Below are 22,770 nucleotides of genomic sequence, written 5' to 3'. Positions count from 1 at the left end.
CCCATGACACAAGATATGATGGTGCTCAGACCACAGTGGGGTCATAGGAATGGAGGGAAGTGCTTGGATTTTGGAACCATTTTCCATGAACAGCTGACAGAACTCACCAGCTGATCTGATTGCCTGAGGTCTGGGAGTAAAGGAGAAAAGTCCTGAATGCCCTCTGGGTTTTAGCCTGAACACCTGGAAGAATGGACCTGCCGTTCAGTGAGATGGGGACCCTACAGAACACACTTGCCTGGAAGAACAGGAGCCGAGATGAGGAAATGGGTAGATGTGGGAGAGGCAGCTCCAGAGCTCAGGTGGGCTTTCAGGAAGCAGCAACACAGATGTGGTCTGTAAAGCCCTGAGACCTAAGCAGCCTGGAGGTTGACAGAGGATTTGCTGAACATCTGAGGCCACTTCCATGACCCCAGTGAGATGTTTCCCAGGCAGCTGAGCTGGAGAACATGGCTGAGGCCTGCAGTGCTAATGAGGCTCCTCCACTCTTGCCTGAGTCTGAAAGCAGCCTCGCTTATCCACCCAACTTGGGGACCAGGATTTCCTCTTTAGGAATGGCCTTCTCTGCTTGCCAACCCCATAAAGAACCAAGGAAAGGGGACCTGCCTGCTGTGTGTCCCTGAGGACCGCCATGCACTGAACCATGTCCTGTGCCTGGAATCAATGTTGAAGCCCTAATCCCAAAATCCAATTGGTTGTATTTAAAGAAGGGACCATAAGGAGGTAATTAGAGGTAAATGAGGTCCATAAGGATAGGGCTTAATAATAAGGGGCTCTTGTCCACATGAAATACCAGAATGAGCCCTCTCTCTCTCTCTCCCTCAACCTCCACTGCCCACTACCATGTAAAGCCTGTACAAGTCATGAAGCAAAACTTTACCAGTACTAAAATCAACCAGCAACTTTTCTTGCATTTCCAAGCCTCCAGAACTGGTAAGAATGAATTTCTATTGGTAAAGTCACTCAGTTTATGATACAATATTTCATCCCGGCAGCCTGTGCAGACTAAGACAAGAACACCCAAAGGATTAGCAGGATTCTGCACCTGGGTGCAGAATCTTTGTGCACTTTAGTGTTCCCATCCGAGTTCAGAATTTGTCCTATACATTAGGACTCCTCTTCTCTTGTCTGGTACATCTGGAGGGGGAGAGGACAAGGCTCAAGAAGAGAAGCTAAAGTTTGCTCCCCAGAAAAATTCTCTGCACAAGAAGGGAATAGCCCCCTTTCTTTTACATAACCAATAGTGTTATGGCAATGCAAGGATCACCAATTTTGTCCCATCTCCCGTTCCGTCTGCTGCAGCAGTTGCTAACACAGAGGCTGCCCCCGCTGCCCCAGGAACCTGTGTGGTCTCAGCAGGAAGCTTCTGATCTTGCTCCACCCACCAAGCAGTGCACAGAGCTCAGTCCTAACTAGTGGCCATTGTGTCTGGGAACTCCTCACTCGCACTACTGTGTTCTCTGCTGTATTGCTTCAGTACTTAGCATTATTTACCTTTTAATGTGTCCTCTTCACCTTGCCCTTTGAACTTGCTTTTATCTTCCTGTGCCGGGGACTGGACTCAAGGCCCTGCACATGTTAGGCAAGTGCTCCACCACTCAGCTGCACCACAACCTTGAACTTGGTTCTCAGCATTCATCATCCCAGGCCTAGGAACTGGCAGCATCTTACCTATGTTTTAGCTTTTGCTCTATCTGAACTATCTTGGGATACCTTGGGAGTTCATCGTCTGTTCCTACACCCATTTGCCCTTCCACCCTTTCAGCTACCGTGCGCTAAATATTTGTGTCTCCCCAACTACATGTGCTGAAACTCTAATCCCTATATGGTGGTATTTGAACATGGGGTCTTTGAGAGTTGATTAAGTCATGTGGGTGGAGCCCTCATGAATAGGATCAGTGCCATTACACAAAGAAGCCAGAGAGCTAGCTAGCTCTTTCTGCCATGTGAGGACACAGCAAGATGTAAACAAGGAGGAGAGTCCTCCCAGGAGAATAACCATGCTGGCATCCCAGTGTAGGACTTCTAATCTGTGAGAAAAATTGTGAGAAATAAACATTTAGTTCATCAGCTATCCATAATTTGTTACAGCAGCCTAAACTGACCAAGACCCTCATTTTAGCCTATGGGATCATAGGTGGGATCTTTATGACCCTGAAAATGCTTCAACCCAAGTCCTGTCAATGCAAAAAAAAAAAAAAAAAAAATAAGGAGAGATATGATCTTGTAAAAGAAATGTCCCCTTCCCCCAAGTTATGGGTATGTGGTATATACTGCATATTACCCTGCAGACATAAAGAAAGTTTATTAGATTTAAGCACTGGGTTGAGTTATTTGAATTTCAAAGACTGTACTAAGCAGAAAAAAATTGTCCCCAGATTGAGAAGGGAGTTGATACAAATGCTAACTGACAAAGTACAACCCAGTCTCCCTCAGACTTGAGGATCTTGTAGTTCAGCAAAAATTTTAAAGAAAGAAATGAAGGATTCACAGAATTGTCAGCTTTATAGACTGCCAGGTGTAGACACTCAAGAAATCAACTCAAGTTTCTGATCACCATGTTTTCAGAGGCAAAAGAATATTTTCACACCATGGAAGTAAGAAAGATACAGTCCTAGGGGGAGAAAAGGACAATCCTATTGAAAATGAATAAATTTAGCTTTCTGAAAAACTTACTCATGTTTTTCTCATTTCTTCACAAGCTGATGAAAACTTTGGCATAGAGTCTAGGAGTGCCTAAATTAAACGCATATTAATTCCTACAAAACATTCATAGTCCTAGAAGAATTCCACCCTCACCCAGATGCTGTGCTGCCTTTGAGAATACACACACACAAGCAGGAAAAGTTCTGTGCTGAGAGGATGAAGGAAGAAGCCCTATCTCACCCCAGCATTTTCTTTCCTTTTCTAACTGCCTCCCCTTGTCCTCTCTAATGGGTCCTCGTCATTCTTGGCCTCCCCAAGTTATCAGCAAGCTCTCTCCTCTGTTTTCCCAGCACGATTTTCCTCCAGAGGTTTCTCTAAGATCCAACATCACATTCTAAGTAACTGGTTGCTAAGTTTCCAAGAACATCTACTTTTTGGTAAACATTAGTTAGGTTTGGGATCAAAGTTAAGCCTACTTCCTGTTGGGTTCTGCAGCGTTCCCCTGGTCACACACATGGAGACAAACCCACAGTCCTCCATTCCATCCAAATTTCTTACTAGTCTAGTCTGTTTTCCACCGTGATCTAGGCTGCTCACTCCCGAGTGTGCTCTGTGTACCTTCCGGGAGAACAGAACATGGTGGGAGCTTTAGAGTCTACAGGAGTCCAGGTGTCACAGCACAGCCTGGTTTCTGAGTCTGGGGGGACCTGACTATCGGTGCTGCTGGAACAGTGGCAGAGAAACTTCAAGGCTGGGAGAGAGAGACAGCCTGTTGCCAAAGCAGCCAGGCACCGGTCTTTGTGTTCCAATCCCAGTGCCACCAGCCATGTGATGCTGGCCAAGTCAGCTAACTTCAGTAACCCTGGTGTTTTCACCTGTAACAAAACAGTCGCAGGGGCCTCAAGGGCTATGTGAGGAGTACTGGGACCACTGAAGCTGACCGGAACGGGGCTCCTCACCTCCCTTCTCTGTTTCCTGGACAGCAGAGGTGAGGGTCCAGGCTGAGCACATGTGGGCAGGAAAGACTTGTTAAAGGCACAAGGACAACATCTGGAACATGGGAAAGGTCTCGTAATATCACCAAGGGTTTGTCCCCAGCTGGCTGGCTGTGGAGCCAGAGACTGCAGCTCTGAGTAGGTTGCACATACCTGTCCCCAACACAGACAGCACCAACTACATGAACCCAGTTAGACAGGTGGGCAAGCTAGCAATGCACTCCCCAAGTGAAGCCTGGAGACGGAGCAGGGTGATGACTTGGGGAGGGTGCTATTAGGATGTGGAATCCAACAGAGATGAGAAGGTGAGGTGTAATGAAAATAGGGGAAGGTGGAAAGGGAAACCAGAATCTGCATGACCCCTCCCTCTCCCTCCCACAGAGGTGCCAAGCACTCTGCCCACCCACCTCCCCGTGGCCTCCAGTGCCACAGCCTCCTCTTCCCCTCCTGGCTCCAGGGGACACTCTGCCACCCGCCATTCCTTCCCTCTCTTATCTCTCCTCATAATTGCACATTTCCCAAAGACAAATTCAAAGGCTAAGGAGAGATAAAATGACGTAGTCATCAATAACCCCTTGAGCAATTTCTCTAACGCGTGCTTTCTTGACAGACTTGCAGGTCCTTTTTTCTCCAGGATTTCACCTGGGAGCACTGTCCTTCCTCATGGAATGATACAGAATTAATCCATCCGTCACCACTGGGGGCCAGTTACATGCTTGACACTGAGCAGGGCTTTTCCCTCTGCTGTGGCATGTTATCCTCACAGTACCCCCTGGTTGAACAGAACAGGAAACTGAGGCTCAGAAAAGCTCAATGATTTGCCCATGGTCACAAAACAAGCAAGTAATGCAGAACAGAAGAAGACTAATCTAAAGAGAGTCCTTGCAGGCTGTCACTGAGCTGTCGGCAAGGCATGGAGAGAGGGGTGGCAGCTGGCTCTTGCATATAAGCTGCAGACGTCTTCTTGCTCACCTGAGCACCAGGGACTCTCTTAGTAATAGATCTGAGCCTCAGAGACCCAGAGGACTATGGGAGAGTCAGGCTGTGGGAGCCACCAGGACCACCTGGTGCCAGGTGTGAAGACAGGGCACTGAGGACCCCTGTGTCACAGGCTTGCCCCATGGGTACCCCAGAACCCTCCATTTCAGAGGCTCAATCCCTCTTTTCAACTCCAGAAGATAGCACACTTGCTTGTGTGCCATCTTCCTGTTGGTAGGAAAACGGGTCCCAGCTTAGCGGCCCCCATATAGCTGATGGGCAAGAAATGACTCCCCCAGAAGATTGCCACCATTAGGGCGGCTTAATGGACAGAATAATCAGCCAGGGGGAACACAGATCAAAACAGGCTTTATAAGAGGTTTTGGGGGGGGTGCGGTGCTGGGGATGAAACCCAGGGCCCCTGCCTGCTAATGGAGCACAGAGCAGGTGGTTCTGAGTCAAGGCTGGGAAGCACAGCAATGCACCCTAACCCTACTTCTGGGGCCTGGACACACGCCTGGTGGGTTCCAGGCTGTACTGCAGTCACTCCTCCCCATCATCCCTTGGTAGGGATGCTTAGCATCCACTGTGGAAGGTAGGGAAGCTAGACTCAGAAAACAGGTTTCTTACCCTGTTTTAGACCCACAGTTCTGAGTGACAAAGTCAGAATTCGGCCCAGATGGGGCTGAGTCTAGAATCCAAGCTCTTAACAGGTCTGCTAGCAAATAATGCCTCACTATTCCAGAGCATTATGCATGTCAAAGTGCTCTCAGATTCATGATCCAACTCACACTCCCAGAAACCCTCAAAGGAGATAGAACAGGTGTGATGGTGCGAATTTCCCAGCCAAGCAAATGGGGTTCAGAGATGCTAAGTGACCCACCCATGGGAAACACCCCTGCAGCCTTCTGGCTCAATCCTGCCTTGTGGCTCAAGTGCTCCAAAGTGTCATGAGTGTTAGTGACCAGCTAGGGGAAGAACCAGAGTCAGAACAATAGAGTCATTCACTGGAATTCTGGTGTTCAATTCCTAGGCAGGTGGTCTGACCAGCCGCCCCCACCCAACACACACAGGCACTAGCCACTGAGGGGCAGAGTCCTGCTGCCCTGGGGTCTGGGAAGGTTGCACACAAATGAGGTGTTGTCGCCTAACAAATTAGCAACAGGTAAAAGCAATGAAGCCATCTGTCGCTTCCCACCCACTGCCACCACCTAATCCCCCTTCTTGGCAGTGTCCCGGCTCTGTGCTCAAACACAAATTAATATACTGGCCTTTGCATATGTATTTGCGGCTTCAGGTGGGGAGAGAGCCACATGAGCAGGTGGGGAGAAGGCAGTCGCTGGAGACGCTTTCCTCATGCAGATGTCCTTAGTTAGGGAGGGAAGTCGCTGAAGGGCAAATGGGACAGGCAGGTAGGCTGGACAGGAGCTTGGGCCCTGAATAGCCAGTTAAGCCTGGGGCTACAGGGCTGGGCTTCTGTCTCTTGAAGAAGTGTCCCGATCCTGCCTGTTTCCTCTGGGATCTTGGGCCATATTAAAGGAAGGAAAGGCCATGTGAGCATCCAGGATCATCAGAAGTCACTGGGGGGTGAGGTGCAGCAGCAAGTCCCAGGCACCCAGATGGCCAGGTTACCTAGCAACAGTCTCTGGCCACTTCTCAGAGCCTCAAATTTGTTTTTTGGTTTTTGTTTTTTTGTTTTTTGGGGGGTTTTGATACAAGTTTCTAAGATATGTGAGTGCACCAGGAATGCCCACCCAGCCCTTTTCTCCATTTCACCCTCCAAGTGTCCTCGTGAGGTTAATGTTATGGGTAATACCTGTGATCTAGGCTGGACCCAAGCTCCACGTGGCACTTGGAATGTAAAGAAAATGCACATGATAGACCTGATGCCTATCATCATGGCACAGAGAGTCAGCTCAGTGCTGCAAACAACGGGAAGGTGATGGACCCATGGGCCTCTCCGAGGCCCTGAGAATGTAGAAGAAACAGGAGAAGTAAGGAAGAGCACACATGTCCCTGGGAGAGGGAACACCATATGCAGGGACCCTGTGGAGGGCAAGTGCATGGTGTCTGGGGCCACTGTGGCTGGCACCCAGCGTAAGAGGAGAGGGTGAGGCTGAACAGAGGCAGGCGCAGGTCAGGCACGGCCTGGCCACGTCTATAGGAAGTACCAGGTTTTCTACTATGCTTGGTGAGAGGCTGCTGCCAAAGGTCATCCAAAGATGGGCTCCCCTACAATCTCCTGTTGTCCCTTCTTGTCCCATGACAAGAAGTGTGGTCACCTCCAAGGAAAGCCTCCTGGGGAGCCCTGGAGTGAGCCAGTGTGAGGACCCCAGGGGTTCCCAGGGTGCAGTTTTCTTCTCCTCATCTCACAGGCAGAAGACCCCTTCTCACAGGGGGAAGGCAGAGCTCCATTGCTTGTAACCCTTCAGTGGGATAGGGCCTGGGAAGGGGTCCCAGGGACATCAGGCATCCCAGCCCAGGTAGTGACAATAGCCTGAACTCTGGAATCTCACAGGCTCCATCCCTGTAGAGCTGTGTGACCTGGAGAGAGCCTTCCAACCTTTCTCTGCCTCTGTTTCTGCACTTGTGAAATGAACCGTCTCCCTCACAAAGCAGTGGTAAAGATAAACTGCTACCCAGTACTTACTAGGTGCTCAGTGGATACTAAGCAATACTGTTACTGCCTGTTTCCAGCCCCCCTGCTGCCAGCCAGTCAGCACAGGCCCCCCCATCCACTATGGTCCCAGAGCTTTGCAGCATCTGAAGTTTCAAATCCCTTATTAAAAATAGGCTTCAAAACAAGCCAGAAGAGGAGGCGGGAGAGGAAAATCGAGAGGGAGAGAGGAAGAAGATTTTTCACCTGGAGCCAAACCTCTGATTCTGCTGGTGGCCAGGGACAGGCTGGCCGCCAGCTTCTCTTGCAAATCAAAGGGCCGCCGAGTAATCAGCTCCAAACAAAGTGCTGGGTTCTTGGAAGTCAGGAAGCAGAAAGGCAGCTTCCTCTGTTTACCAAGTCTCCCTCTCCCTGGGCTCCCACTGTGGGCTGGAAGGGGCTGGGAGTGAGTGAGGAGAGAGGAGCCAGTAAATGCTGCCTCAGGCTAGAAGAGGGGGGAGGGGGAGGGCTGAGACCTGCTATGATTGTGCCATTCAGACCTGATTTGATGTCCTGGGATTGAGGTCAATCACCTACATCCCTAAGCCTCCATTTCTGGTCTGTGAAATGGCACCATAGAAGCAGTCCCCCACCCTACACACTGTTCCACCATGGCTTCTCCAGCTCCCCCAAGCTGGCAGAGCACACAGCTGCAGATTCATTTGCCTACAGCCAAGTCTGGTTTTCCTTTCTGGGCACCACACTCAGCCACACCGCACATGGCAAACTGCTGCACTGGGCAGCCAAAGCTACCCTTCCCCGGGGTGCTGTGGGTCTCCTGAAATGGCCATCATAATACCTAGAACAGAGCTGCCCCTGACTGACACTGGCTAAGAGCCCTAGCTCCATCCTCAGCTCACCAGTCCACTAGACCCCAGGCTCCCCCATCCCAACCAGCCTCGTACATTTGCTGAGACAAAACCCACCATCTTTCCGTGTCCAGCTGGAAAGCTCTCACCTTCCAGAATCTCCCCAAAACCTTTTCTCTCTTGCCCAGTGCAGAATCCAGAGCCATTATCTGAGCAATTATCAGAGTCTACTTAAAAGAGGGTTATTTGCAGGGATGGGTAGTTTTCTAAATCTGCCTTTAGGTTTGTACATTTGCATGCTGACATGCAACAGGATGTGAGCTGTGACTAAGGGTCACTAGCATCAGCAGCGAGGGCAGAATGAACGGGAGCCAGGGCTGCTCCGGGGGACACGAAGGGGGTGAATTGCTGAGGGTGTGGGAACCTGAGAGGCAGAAGGAAACGTGTGGCCCTGTGTGCCCAGCCTGCGAGGTGCTGCGGGCGCATCAGGCACAGTCCCTCATTCTCCCTCTCTCCTCTCTCTCTCTCTGTCTCCTTACAGTGTTTAGACATCTTGTGCATCTTCCCATTCTTTTTTTTTTTTTTTGGTACCGGGGATCAAACTCGGGTCCTTGCACTTTCGAGCCATTCTTAAACCTTGTGATTGGTACAAAGTAATTGGCAAGTGCAGAAAGGAAACTCTAGCGCTCTCCTCTGGCCTTGCTGCTGCCTCAAACACCTCCAGGAGCCCAGTAATGACATGATTGGTCCTGGAAATGTGCTTTTCCCTTTCTGCAGTGTTGTTCAGTGTTGTTCAAGAAGCCTCACGACCTTGCCCCACCTTCCAGGGGATGAAGCCCATTGGCACAATTCACTGGAGGCTGAGCTGGAGTTCAGGCCCCACCTTGGGGTTCTGACTCTTGAGAGCAGGGATGTGGAAGGCTCTCATCTTCAGGGAATCTAGCCGGAAGTGGAGCTCTTCCAAGCCTCCTGGATCTGAGCCTCCTTCCTCTGTGAGATGGGGAACCAGAATGTTCCACTGGGTTAGGCAACAGGGGTGTGATCGTGCATATCGTCTCTTCAGCTCAGCTCAGACGTAACTTCTCCAGGAATTCTTTTCTCAAAAATCTCCCAGCTCCAGTGTGTACCCCTGGATCCAAATCTTGGCAGGTAGCACATGGCCTGTCTGCAGCTCTGTGATCTGTCTCCAGAGCAGCATCTGAGCCTTCACAACAGGGACAGAGTGTTATTCACCTGTGTGTTCAGTGCCTGGCCTAGTGCTCAGCACATCTTAGCTGTTTTCAAAATCTTTACTGAACACGGGACTGAATGAATGGATGAATGAGTGAATGAATGAATGGTCTGGGACCCAAACCAATTCTGTGCACAGGGACATTTATAGCAGCCAGTCTCACATGTAAAGAACGCAGGAAGAGAAGGCAAGAGGACAATGCTGGAGAGAGCTCAGGCGCTTCCTAGGTCCTCACCCTTCCGGCCTGGCAGTTCTCCTGCCTTAGTCCTCTGAGGATGGGCTGGGGGAAGGGAGGGAGCTGGAAGGCCCCTGGCCAGTGCCTCCTAAGCCCAGACACAGACCAGCCTTGGGACGAGGGCCCTCCCCACATGCGCAGCACCCACTGCCCACACTGCCGGCTGCCCTGGCTGAAGTACGTGCATCTACAGGAATCTGGGGGAAAACCCTGCAAGAATTGCCATCCCAGAGGCACCTGCAAAGCCCACAAAGGCCTGGGCCACTTCTTCCCAGGCTCCTGATGTTCCCTCTTCTCTGTGGCCAGTGGCCAACTGCGAGCGGGTTCATTAATATTAATGTTAATAATCTCCTGCATTTGCTTCCAGCTTTCCCGCTTACAAAGCACTTTCAGATCCATCATCTCAGCCAAGGCTGCGAACCAGCCTGGGGGTCAGCAGGGCAGTGATTTCCAGCTAAAATCCTAGGAGAGAAGGGGTCAGTTCAAGGTCACACAGCGACTGGGCCTGGAGAGAGCTCGGGGCAGAGTCTGGGTGTTCTGACCCCCAGGCCAGCATTTGGCCACTCTGCCTTGCTGCTACTGACCCTTCTCCTCCTCCACCTCATCACTGTCATCGTTAGCAGCATCTCCTCCTTCAGGTTGTCTGTTCTCAGTCATTAGAAAGATAAGTTGAAAATAAATAAGGAAGGCAGGCTTTAGCCGTGTGTTAAAAAGGGTAAAAGGACCTGCCAAGCAGTTTGCTGGGTGACCTTGGGCAAGGCATTTCTCTCTCTGACCCTTCATTTCCTTCGTGGCTTGAAAGAGCTGCCTGCCCTCCTCCTCCTGGCCCACCCTCTCTGCAGAAGGCTGCTGACAGGTGAAGGCTGCTGACAGGTGAAGGCTGCTGACAGGACCCCCTTGGGTCCTGGCTGGGGCTGGAGGCAGTCATGCCCCCAGAATCCCCTCCTCACTGGTCGGGAGCAGGAGGAACAGGTGCATATTGTGAGAGGACTCCAGGAACCCTCCTGAGGATGGGCATGGAGCTCATCAAAACTGCCGCCAAGTAGCTACTGTGACAAGAGCTTTCCACACATTATCAACATGCCTAAAAATAGTCCGACCAGATGGCAATTATTTTCATTTTGAAGATGGGGAACCTGAAGCTCAGAGAGGTTACTTGACTTGCCCCAAATCACACAGCAAACAGCAGAGGCAGGTTTCAAACTCAGACCTGGTGTGATTTCTCAGTTCCAACTGTATATAAGGATCTAGAAGGTGGGGTGGGAGGGCTGCACGCTCTACCCCTCCCACTCACCTCCTGACTCCTTACTTCCTCCCTCATTTGCCCCTGGAGTCTGCTGGGTCTCCTTTGCCACACTAGCTTGTCCTGTCATCTCAGCCCAGGTGGAGATTTATGGATCTCACTTCAAGGATTTTTCTTTAATAATAACATTTATAATCATTGTAGAAATTAAGAGCTGAGGATGCAAAGCATTTTAATTAAAATAATCTGCAGTTGATAATTATAGGACTCTCTTAGCTGGAACCATCTTCCCTCAATCTGTCACAGTCCCTAAGGAAGACAGGAGATAACTGTGATCGGAGTGAGCAAGTCCTGGAGCCCCGTGTGACACCAGGAGGCCTGGGGTTCACTCTGCTGGTGAGGCCGGCAGGGCTTTGGGGTGCGACCCCTGGGAGCCCTTCCAGGGCCTCCCATGGCCCACCATCCTCCACTGTGACCCCTGGGGTCAGCACCTGCAGGCCCAAGACATGGAAGAGTGTGCTCAGCCCCCCAGCACCCCACCCAGGCACTGTCCTGCCCTCCATGGTCAGAAGAGGGCAGTGAAAGCTGCCAGATGAAGACAGTCCCTGGAGAATGGACCCCAGGCTGGAGCTTAGAGAGGACAGCAGAGGACCCCGGCCAGGCAGTCTCCGATGGGGGAGGGGAAGGAAAGAAGGAACAAGAAGAAAAAAAAGAGACAACAGAAAAAAATGGAAACAAATCTTTTGTAAATAAGGAGAAGAGGGCCAAAGGGAGGGGAAAAGAATGGGGAAAAACGAAGAAGCAAGATATATCATGAACTGGTGCAAATTCCCTGTGGTGAATGTTATTGTGTATATCTAAAATGTACTGATAAAATTTTTTAAATGAAAAAAAGATACTGGTATGCACTTTCCACTGGGTGTTGTCTGCTCCTCTCTGACCTCAGCACGGCAGACCCTTACACACCTCTTCCCTCGGGAGTGCAGGGTGACCATGTCACCACGTCAGAATGCAAGTTATGCCCACAATGAAGCCACAAGAGTCAGCATCCAAAAGTCATCAGGTCTGTGCATGGGGTTATCAGGCAAGGCTTCACAGGGAAGGTGACACCCCACAGCAGGGCTGTGAAGGATGAATCGGATGGAGCCCACCTGCTCAGTGACAACCACAACTGCTAGGATTTCTTGACAGTTTGCTCTGGGTCAGGTATGGAACTGGTGTGTTGGATTGTCTCAGGCTAACTTCACACCAAGCCTGAAAGATCAGCTTGTTGTCAGCTCCCCCCCTCCCCCACTGCTTCTGGATAGAGACAGGCTTGCATCACAGGCTTGGACTCCAGGTCACATTGTAGAGGAGGATCGAGACTTTGAACTCTGCCCATTGATGCCAAGCCCTGGCCATAGCCATCTGGATGTGGGGTCCTGGGGTAACAGGGTTCTGAAAGGGCAGCCCCTGTGTAGTGGGTCACAGCAGCTGGTAAGACCAATGGCAAGAGTGACAGGTGGGCGCCATAGGAACCAGATAAGTTTTGGCAAACTTTTGCTCCCTCTCTGGGGCCTTCGTTGAATCAGAGATTGTAGGGTGGGGCTCAGAGTGTCTTAGCCTCCTGGGTCTATGGAGCAGAGAACCTTTCTATCCTCAGTGCATAGCCCAGGAGGGGGCCCAGGGAAGATGCCCGTGGCCAGAGATCCACCCTAAACCCACCTAGAGCCAAAACAAGATGTGGAAAAGTATTCAGACAGTGGCTTCTCTTAGCTTCATTGGGGTCTCAGTTTCCTCCTAGGGAAAATGAGGGACCCAGGGGAGTCAGCCAGGGGAGGGGCCTGGATGTCTCCAGTGAGTGGAGACAGCTGTCCTGGCTGCAGGGGCTCAGCCTGTCCCTTTCAAGGCTTCCCCGGCCTCTGCAGCCCAGGGCCTTGCCCTCCCCACTCCCATGCAGCCTCCCTGGCAGGGGGCAAGGACCTGAGGAGGATTACACAGACTCATTCATGGGGAAAATTGGTTCTTGGCCTGAGGAGCTGCAAGGGGGCATCCGAGATGAGCATTGTGGGGTCATGGGGCTGCCACACTGGCATCGGGTGGGCAGGGGTGGGGCTGTGCCGTGACTGATCCAGGGCACCCCTCAGGGCCATCTTCCCACCCGTCATTGCATCTTAGGTGGCATGCCCGGTCCACTGTCTGGCACCTGCTCTGTCCCTTTCAGAGGGCTGACGTGGGCTGGAATCACTGAGAATGAACTTGGCAACCAGCCCTGGGGTTTCCGGGGAGCAGCCCACAGGGCTGTGCATCCTACAGAGGATGTGCTGGTTCTTCCAGGCTTGGGTGAGACAAGGATGGTTTAAGGGAGATTTAGAGGAAGGCGATTACCCAGACAGCCCACGCTTCTCAGTGTTGCCAGCGAAGCTCATCCTGCACACCACTTTCTGAAGAATGGCGTTTCCAGATGCCACTTGCCTGCTCCAGAAAGGGAATTTCCCTTCCCTCTGTCCCCTCCCTCTTAGAGAATACTGGAGGCTGAGGTGGTTTCAGTAACAGAGTTTTATTGCAGCTAAAAATAATGGAGCAACCTGAATCTCATTTCCAGTGTTCTATAAAGATAGGGCGGGGAGTAGCAGAAATTTAAGATAGTTGGAAAACACTAAGAATTATATATATATATAAATATATATATATATTTATATTAATATATATATATATTTATATTTATATATATATGTGTGTGTGTGTATATATATATATTTGAAAGCAAATAAATGGTACATACAGGATTCAGAATGATGACTACCTTGAGTAGGGAATGGCTGGGGGATGATATGGGCAGGAAGAAGCTATACAGTTAAGTAGCCTCATTTCAAGGTCTTTGCTTTTATGTTAGGAGGCAAGTTTGAGGGTATATATTATACTGTTAATGTAAACATGAATGAATAAAAAATAGGACCGAACATGGGCCAATGAGGCGAGTGTAATGAAGACTTCAGTTATCCAAATTCTGTGCATTTGAGCTTCAAGACATTGGGAGAAATATCAAAAGGAAACACTCTAAAATCAGACTGTCCTGTGCCTGCTCCCCAGCCTCCGGGGTACCCTGAGACTTTCTGGCATTCCAAGCAGAGTCCTGAAGCCCTGGTTATCCAGAAAACTTTCTGAAAGGGTAAGACCTAGCCTGCTGCTTTGCTGTTCTGGGTATCATAAAGGAAAAATAATTTTAAATTAAAAATTATCCTAAGATGTTGTAGGCTAAGTGGTATCTGCCCCTGTGTTGCTCCTGAGGTCTCCCTCCTGGTGAATCAACCATGCCAAGGCCTTAGAATATGATAAGAGAAAGAACAAGGAGCCCAGGCCAGAGCCTGGCTTGCCTCTTCCCTCCCACTTTTAGGGTCCTGGCCTGGCCCCCTTTGCTTAGGGCTCTGCACTACTGCTCTCCCCTTCAAGACTAGCCAGATGGGCCCTGGCTCCCAAGCTTTGCCTCCAACCCTACCCTTCTTCTGCTACCCACCCTACTCTCGTCCTCGGCATTTCCCTAAGGAAGGGCTCCTGCTTCCCTGTCTTGGGCTGTTCAGCTTTCCCTGGGTGGTAGGCTGGGCCCTCTGGAGGGGCTTTTCCATCCCTCAAAGTAACCATTGCAATCAGACGGCGGCCTGGCCCCTTGCCTCAAAGCCCCCAGGAAAAACAAATGGAAGACATCCTCCCTCCCCAGCCTCTGTTCAAGCCAATCCATCTCCATCTCTTTCTTCACAAGCTCTCAAACCAAGTGAGCCACTGCAGAGTGTACCAGAGAGTATACCAGCAAGTCCTCCCTGCCGGCAGGCAGACGGGCTGCTCGGTTAGTCTACGCGTGGAAGGCTGAGGACGCAGCTGGTATGTAGAAAGCAGAAGCAGACAGCAAACTGGCCAAGGCCCAGGTGTCTGTTTGGGCCACCCTCTCCTCCCAGTCAGCACACCTGGGCACAGCCCTGGAAATTGCAGCCCTTGGCTGGATGCCATCTCCACAGTCAGTGCTTGCAGTTGCTGGCCCTGCTTTCCCAATGGGGCCCGGAAGCAGAGGTCTTCACTTTCTAGGTGGGGCTCCAGGAGACAGTCACAGGCCCAGGTTCCCTGTCATTTGTGGGTGACAGAGATGGGCCTAGAGCTCAGGTCTGCTGATGCCCAGGCTGGCATGCTCTCAAGCCATCATGCCAGTTGCTGTACTTCTCCCCTGTAGAAAAGATTCCAGGCTCACCCTCCTCCACGGTGGGAAGACTGCCCCAGGGTCTTGGTCCTCCTACTGTTCAGCAGAGGCAAAGTGGAAAAGCTCAGCCCAGGTCGTGTGTCCCTTCCAAGACAAGACGATTCCACACACAATCACTGAGCCTTTACTATGTGCCTGGCACAAGGCAGAGTGAGCTCGATTGACTGACATGCTCTCTGACTTTTGGAGGTCAGGACTCTAACCCAGTGATTCGATATCCCAAATCTCCGGGAGAGAGGCAGCAGGAACATCCAGACCCAATCCTCCCAGGCCAACCGAACGGGAACCTGTATTTTTTTAAAGCTTCCCGACAATTCTAATATGCCGTCAGGATGAGACCAAAAATAAGCAATTATGGTGCATTCTTATCCTTGGTCTGCTCGAGAAAGTACAGAGAGAACCTTGGCAAGCTGCCTAAGTCCAGCGGTGGTGCTTATGGGGGTGGTGGGAGGAGGTTCGGGGAAAGCTTCCTGGAAGAAATGACAGATGACCCTGCAGGCTTCAAGGGCAAGGTGGAGGACCCCAGGGCCACACTAGGAACAGATCTGGGGGTGGGGAGGGCAGCATGAGATGAGCTGGAAGAGGCAGCCAGGCCTCCGATGGCAGAGGGCACATTTGCTGTCTGAGGGAGTTTTCCCAGATGCCAAAGGGAATGGGGCACAGGGACAAGGCTGAAGCCTGGGGCTGATGTGATCAGATGTCTGGGAAATCTGTGCTGCTCCTCTAGGTAGCAAAGGGCTCCCAGCAGACAGGTTGGGTTCAGGACCTCTCTGCCACTCCTCAGGGAAATTTTGGCAGGGAGATCCTGGGGGCAAGGCATGATGCTCACCCCAAGGCCAACGGGTGCTTCCAGTTTAATCTGAGTTCTGCAGGGGCTCCCTGGGCCAGCCAAGTCCCGGCTACTAATCAGCTGCTGTGGGGATTGATGGCAGCTGCATTGATCTTGCCTCTCTTCAGCTCCTTAAAGAGCTTATTGACTGGAGGGCCTGGGGGTGGGGGTGGGGGCTGGGACACGCACCACAGAAACCTAAGACACATGCAATCCTGGGAGGGAGGAAGGCAGGCAGGCGAGGGGTGAATAGGAAGGGAGGGCCCCTGCAGGCCCTGCCGCCCACACCCACTGCAAGCCGGCTATGGTGGCTACCAGGCTCTAGCTTCACCTCTGGCTGCTCGCTGCTCGAATTCTAGCCATGCAGAGACACCCTTTCTCCTCATCCCTCTGCCTCTGGATATGTTGTTCTCTCAGAGAAGGCTGTAAACCCTACCCTGATTTACCCAGCCTGACCTCTCCGCCAGGCCCGGCACCGATTCTCTCCACCCGGAAGACTTCTCTGGGGCTTGTGCTCACCCCAAGGCCCGAATGTATTCCGCTCCAGCTTACAGGGGACACTGGCAAGGTATCAGATGTGTAAAACTTGTCACACTCTTGGAAGCCACCTGCAGCATCTCCCTCCCCGGAACATAAGCTCCTCGAAGAACTTATCCTTTGACTGTGTGTCCCCAAGACTGTACCTGGCATAGGACAGATGCTCAGTAAAGCACTCTAAACTGAGTGAATGAACAATGAATGCTTTCAAAAGTCCTAAACCTTCTTTAACCCTGACCCAGCCCAGCCTCCTGAGGGTATAGAATGGAAAAGACTCTGCCTCCTCTAACATGGATGGGCCCAGTTCAGATCTGGAACTGGGACTATTAGATCTGGGAGGAAACGTAGGCCTCATGGTCACTAAATTCAATCCTTGGTTTTATAGTTGGGTCACAGGTCCTCCAGAAGGACTGACTCATCCAAATCTCATAAAAGCATATCGTAGGCTGTATCAGTGCTTACAAGAGCTTGCAGGGCTGGGGCGTGGCTTCTCAAAAGACTGCACATGCTCTGAATCAGATTTAGTGCTGGACACAGAAACTTACAAGACTGGCCTACAGTGGCTTCCCTGAGTCAAATGTACAAGAGTGTAAAAGATCAGTCTAAACACTCAAGATCCGAAGGGTCCAGCCGAAGGCGTGAAGCTCATGGCAATGTCCCCCATACAAGTCCACATCAGGAGGTCGAGTTATCCATGATGAATGACTGAGTGTTCTGCGCTGGGAGGTCTAAGGGTCAGTGCTAGAAGCTAGAGTCTTCGCCGAAAGCCAGGAGAAGCTCAAGGCAAAGGCAAGGACAGGAGTTCCTCCGAAGAGAACAGCCAAGCGCCCCCAAGGAAAACCAGCTGAAATCCTTCTCTCCCAATCACCTTTTTATACCATTCAGACAACAATCCTCCTTAAAGTGGGTCGTCCACACCCAGAGCCATGCTGACTCCATTCAGCGGGCTTCCCGCTCAAGTTGACAATCAGTTAACCGCCACGTCGACAGAGGCCCCTCCACATGATACTTTATATGGTCCTGGCCGTGGGAGGGGAGTGGGGTGGACAAAGCCCACCGAACCCTTGCAGGGCCTTCCACTCCTCACTCTGATGTCCTGTGACTGCCTCTGTCCCTTCGGGTTGTCATGTCAGAGGAGGGGCTGGGAGGCCCTCGGCGCTCCTGGTTGTCTCCCCACTCCAAGGAGGGAGGTGAAGCTGACTCAGAACCAAAGATCTCTCTGACACAAAGTGAGGAGCTCAGAAAACGAAAGTAATGAGAATCAGAGGCTTTACTTATAATATTGCCAAGGGGGAGGGCACTGCCAAACAGCGAACTACGCGACAGGGAGACGCTCAAGATGAGCTTCTCGCCCGGTGTCTTTGCCTTGTCCATACTTACAGGGGTCAGCTGATCTCTAAAAATAACCATTTCACTGATGGGCATAATTTAGGCCAATCAGGGTCTTAGCCTTTGTTTGTGGGGCAAGCTAAGGTTCAGGGGGTCTAGGGGCACATAGGAAATGCATGCAGAGGTCTCACAAAGGGCAACTTCTCTAAGTACATCATGCAGTGTAAGGATCTGGTCACCTTTATCATCTCCATCACAGTAGCCACCTGGGCCATGCCCTGTGCTGCCTGCTTCCCCCTAAATTCCCCTACAAATGGGACTGGATGAACAGGTGCCCTTTATCAGGCCCCAGAACAGAGGCTCCCAGAAGGCCAAAATTCTTTCTTACCCTAACTCACCACGTGATCAAAGGAAAAGTTACTTTTGTCTGCAAGCTACAGTTTCCCAATCATTAAAATGGGGGAAAGATTCTCTGCCTTATCACTTTCTGTGTTAGGAGAGGCGTCTTCTCTAGCAACACCTGCCACTCTGTGAAAACCATCTTCACAAGCTCATACCACCTGATATCAAGAACAGAGGGCAAGAGAAAGTGCAATCAGGGAGGTCAGGCTGGGAAACATAGCCTGTTTGTGTTCACTTTCTTACTTAAGTTAAAAATCCCTATGCCTGCAGAAATATGCACTTACCGCAAATGTGCAGCCCAATAAAAAATTTAAAAACCAAACCATCTGTGTAACCAATATCTGGATCAAAGAACCAGACCTCCCCAGATCCTCTGAAGCTTCCCTTGGGCTCCTTTCCAGGCACCACCACCCAAAGCCACTATATAGACTTCAAACTCCATAGATTTACATTGGCTCTTTTTGCACTTAATATAAATGGAAGCTTACACCCATACTTCTTTTGTGTCTGCCTCCTTTTGTACATCTTGCTTCTGTGATTCACCCATAATGTTGGTGTCATTGCAGAGGGGGCCCTTCTCATTGTAATGTAGCATTCCATTGTGTGAATACACCATAATTTATTTATCCATTCGACTATTGATGGGCTTCTGGGCAGCTTCCAGTTTGGAACTATTACAGATACTGTTAAAATAGCCTGTTTTTAAGGTTTTAAACAACCACTTTAGAAGGCATATGCTTAAAAATGGCTGGGAAGAAAATAATTATGCATTTATTCCCTCATTTAATAAACATCTATTAAGCATCCAGCGTATCCTGGAATAATCTTCTCCCTTTCTTTCCTAAATTAGGCCTTTATAGTCCAAGTGATATCCCATTTCTTCTAGAAAATATTTTATCATTGCTTCTCACCCACAGTAATGCTCCCTGTCCTCTGCAGACTCAAGGTAGGTCTTGCCAAGGACAGGAGACAGACACTGAGCCCACATGCTGGCCTTGTCCTGCTCCTTCTATGTGCTTATTTTCATGTAGGTGCTCCTGGAGAGTTGGTGATGGGTCTCATGTTTTTCTCCCTTCCACAATGGCATGAACAACATTAGGCACATTATAAAACTCAGCAAACAGACACTGGATTTAACTAGGTCTCTACTGTGGATGGGTAATGCAAATGGAGGCTCAGATCTAGAATGGTTTGGATCTAGAATGTCGCCCCAAAGCCCCATATGTTTAAAGGTAGGGCTGTGGAAGTGACTGGATCATGGGTGCAATATACTCAGCAGTGGAGTAATCTACTCATGTATTCCTAGCTGTATGTACATTTAGGAGTTAGGGTCCAGTTAGAAGAGACAGGTCACTGGCGGTGTGACTTAGAAGGATGTGTCTCCCTCCCTGGCTTCTCCTCTCTCTGCTTCCCACACAACAGGCCCTTCCATTATGCTTTTTTTGCATTTAAACCTGACAACCTTAGACTGAAACTTCTGAAACCGTGAGCCCAAATAAACCTCTCCTTCTTTAAGTTGTAGGGGTCGAGAATTGTGTCTCAAAGATGAGAAAGTGGCCAAGATAGCAGGAAGACTCTCTCCACTCACACTTCAAAGATAATGTCTATGCAAAACATGGAAAAGATTTAGCCAAACATGGGGGAAGCTCATGGACAACAGTGGATGGAGAAATGAACTGCATTAGCCTTGAAAGCCAAAATACCATTTGCAGATATGGTTTATCTTCACCTCAGTCTATATTCATTAATGCAAATAATCACAAACAGTTCGGTAGATACTGAAGTTTTGTAAAGTGTAAATTTCAACTCCATGGGTTGATAATCCTATTAGCTCCTCTCAAGGAGCTACAGAAAAGTCTTACAATAAGGTCTAACAGTGATACAAACTCCAGTGTCACCAGAATTTCAGACATGTTCACATTGCATTTTCATTTTCCCATAGGCTCCTACTAATCTCCAAATTCTGCCTAGCATGGTTGAAAAATATAATCTTTAAAGCCAGATTTAAAGTCAGACTTGGGATTGAATTTTCAACTCCTACTTATAACTGTGGCTTTGGAGAAATTACTCAATCTCTCTAACTTGAATTTCTTTTATTGGCAAATAATGATTATAACATTTCTTTATTTCAGTTATAAATTTTTCAGTTCTAAAATGTTCATTCAATTATGTTTTGTGATTTTTCTTTTGCTGAAGTTAATTCTGTATTTACATTCATTGTGAGCATATTTTTCTTTACATTCTTAAGCATAGATATAAGAACAGTTTATTTCACTGTCAGAGTTGCTTTAGAACAGTCTCAATTGATTATTTCCTATGGGTCAAGCTCTCCCATTTCTCCCTATGTCTAGTCAGTTGGGGTTGTATCCTGGATATTGTAAATGATATGTCAGAGAGACTTTGGACTCTGTATGCTACAATAAAGAATATTAGTATTTGTTTCAACAGTTAGCTTGGTTGAACTCTCGCTGCAAACTGTCATCCTTTCAGTGGATGGGCCCTGGAATTCAATTCCTTTAATCTCAGCTGGGCAACTTTGTTAGCCAGTTCCTTAGCAGAGTTTCTACACAGAATCTAAGGCTTCTCTTTCTGGTTTTCTCCTTTCTAGATTTTCTTTTATACTTTCCAAGTGCCACAACATCCTTCAAATTTATTCTCTGGTTAATCAGAGCTGCTTAGCTGGGATCAGACGCAGAAACTCCTAGACCCCTTCTCTGAAGAGCAGAGCTGTGTGGAGGGTTATAACAGATAAGCCTGGACGGAGCTAGTGCTAGATGCTAAATAAAGTTGCCTATCCATACTGTCCTTCCAGACCTCAGTTTCTGTGCCTGAAATCATCCTTCCATAAATTTGGAGTGATTTGTTGTTCTTGAAGCCCTTCCAATTGCATCATATTATTCCACCCTTACAAAAATACCTGAGGGATTTTCAGTGTAGTCATCTTTTTCTCTCTTTAAAGATGAGAAAACTAAGTTTCCCAGGAGTCATGGGACTTGCCCAAGGCCACGCAGTTAATCCACAGCAAAGGCAAGACCAGACCCTGTGCTTCCTGATGTCTCTGTTTGCCAACATCTGCTGGCATTAAGCTTGAGCAAAGCCAATGTATTAGAAGCCCTGGTAGGCAGCACAGAGGGCTTCCACCCCGTACTCTCTGTCCTTATCTGCAGGGGAGCATACCTACAATATGTCTTTCTGGGCATATCCCTGGCCCAGATGTGAAAGTCCTGCAGCCTGCAGAGTCAAGAGCTGAAAGATCAGAACACATTAGTGAGTTTGGGCCAAGGTGCCCCCCAGGGCCCCTACATTTATCATGAGCCCAGGCAGGAGCAATGTGTTATCATGACATCACCATTGCCTTCCAATTTATGTGCCTTGGGAGATGAAAACTGGTTTCCCAAACTGGGAAAAATACCTATTTAGCCAGCTTTATAAGATAGTGAGATGATGTGCAGGGATATGTAAGAGTCTTTGTAAATCCAACAGTGTGTGCCTATAGGACAGAACCACCATGACTCTGAGCCTTTAGCCTCTCAGAGCAACACAGACTCCTCCCTGGCTGCAGCACACTGACAGGCATTCTATGCAAGAGCAAGTTCAACAGCAGAGCTTGGAGTCTGACCACATTGCCTTCCAATCTCTGCTGCTCCACTTTCTAACAATGCACCTCAGGGTAAATTACTCCACTTCTCTGAACCTCCGTTTCCTTACCTGAAAAATGAGAATAATAATTATAACAGTAGGAAGAGTAAATAAATCATAAGGTTATTATGAGGATTAAATGTGATTATATATGTTAAGTGCTTTACATAGTGTCTGGCATATGGTAAGTATTCAATAAATAATAGCTAGTAATAAAGATGGCAAATGTTACCTGTGGGTGCTCTTCTCAGCAGAGGTTCTGGGTAGACTGCCTATCGGCATGGAAAGACCGGACTGTCATGCACAGGGTGGCCCGTGACCTGTTGTGCAACCTCTGACCCCAGGGAATATGCGCCCATTTCTGGACCTCAGTTCCTCCTCTCAAACATCCATAAGTTAGATTAGAGCAGACCCTTCAGGTTGCACATGTGGCCGCTGAGCTGATCCTAGGTCCTCTTAGGCAAGGAGGAGGTTCAGGGAGGAAGGAGGGATTGGTAATCTCAGCTCCAGGCAGAGGCCTGCAGGGACAGGAAGGCGGCCAGACTGTGCTGAACCCAGGAAATGTGGGCTGCAGGAAACCCCAAGAGGGGACAGATTTTCCACATGGAAGCGAGAAAGGGCATGATTGAAGGAACACAGAGCCAACCCCAGCCAGGCTAAGGGACCAGAAGCTCCCAGAGTGGAAGTTGGGATTTCAGCCACAAATCAAACCTACTCAGGCCTCCACCCAAAGCCTCCTTCCCCCACCTCTTCTGATGGGAACAGGTTTCAGTTCCATCCTGAAGTGAGCTCATTCCTGGGCCTGGCCCAGCAAGGCCTTGCCTACCACTTCCCATTCCTCCCTCACCCTCTACATCCTCCAGCTAGTGATGGTAGTCAGAGGGGAGCTGCAGTCTGATTTTGCCCTTCCCTGCTCTGAGACCCTGGATACATCACTCTAACCCTTCCCACTCAGTCACAGTGTTGCCACGGAGGCCTGAGAATGTCATGTCACTCGCTCATGCAGTTCTTCC

Source organism: Heterocephalus glaber, unplaced genomic scaffold, assembly GCF_053883595.1.
Source record: "Heterocephalus glaber isolate CG9 unplaced genomic scaffold, H.glaber_assembly_v1.0 deba00001564, whole genome shotgun sequence".
Classification (NCBI taxonomy): Eukaryota; Metazoa; Chordata; class Mammalia; order Rodentia; family Bathyergidae; genus Heterocephalus; species Heterocephalus glaber.
The sequence above is the reverse complement of the archived record's forward strand: the minus strand, read 5'-3'. Positions refer to the sequence as shown.